Raw genomic sequence first — 1,319 nt, 5'->3', positions numbered from 1 at the left:
ACAAAAATTGAAAAAACAAATGACATATCATAAATTAAATAAATAACTATAAATGTAAATATTAAAAATATTTTTTCATAGTATATAATATATAATAATATAATTAAGTCAAAAAATATTCAATATTGAGCTTATTTCGAAAGTATTGACGCGACGATTATAATGGTGTAACTTGTTAAAATTAAAACGTATTTTTTAAACATATTTTAATTGATATACGATTATGTATGTTAATTTGATCAGGGTATAAAATGAAAAATTTAAAAGGAAAGGATATAAAGTAAATTAATTAACTAATTATAGTGGTATAAAATGTAAATTTAAATTTTTAAAATTAAAAAAAGTGAATTCGGTGTGAGTGTGTGAGGAGAGTGATTGTGAGGGAGAGGTGTGTGTGAGAGGGAACATGTGCAGGGGGTAGAAAGTGTTCGCAGGGGGGTGGCAATATCAACCCCCTATATATATATATGAAGCAGGAGGTAGAACAAGATTCTAAAATTGAGGATTTTAGGTTACCAGAGCGTATGAGAGGAGATGTGGAGATCGATTGCTGTGAGATATCGAGCGATTTGGAGTTCAATTGCTGTGAGAGATCGAGAAATCTGGAAATTGAGAGCTGCGAGAGATCACCGTGAGAGCGGCTGTGAGAGATCGAGAGATGAAAAATAAGAGGTATTAAGTGATCAACTTACCACTTAAAAGTTCAGAGGAAACAATGATGTTTTAAGCTCTAATTTGGAAAAAAAAAAAAAGCAAATGCTCTTAATACCAAAAACGTCGGATCGAATCAAACTTCAGAGGTATTAATAGCTGAATACCAAAAAACAAACAGGCCCTAAACTTACAAATTTCATGTGAAACGAGCATTTCACGTGAACCCTATGAACCCATCAATAGATAAAAAAAGCGTATTTATGTCGATTTAATAATCGCTAAAATATTGCGGGATGACCTTGATTTTGAAATCACCACAAGCAGAAAAATTCTTGCCCCTCCCAGTTAAAAAACACGYTCATTCYGTCTATGAAAAAACTCTCTCAAACAAAAACTTTTCAATCTATACAAACAGATTAATACACACCTGCAGTTTTATCCATGCATGACTTGATGGAAAATCAACCAAACAACCCCTTAATGGAAAACCAACCATTCAGTCCCTTAAGTCTCAGGTTATTCATCATATGTAATAATAGTATTCGTGGTAAATGAAAATTTTGATATACCTGCTTGAAGGTACTTAGAATGCAAGGATAGATCCTCCGATCCAGACACTATACTCTCTCTCCGGGGGTGCAACAACCTTGATCTTCATGCTGCTC

This window comes from Cynara cardunculus, unplaced genomic scaffold, assembly GCF_001531365.2.
Source record: "Cynara cardunculus var. scolymus isolate 2C unplaced genomic scaffold, CcrdV1 Un_Scaffold_9685, whole genome shotgun sequence".
NCBI classification, from domain to species: Eukaryota; Viridiplantae; Streptophyta; class Magnoliopsida; order Asterales; family Asteraceae; genus Cynara; species Cynara cardunculus.
The sequence above is the reverse complement of the archived record's forward strand: the minus strand, read 5'-3'. Positions refer to the sequence as shown.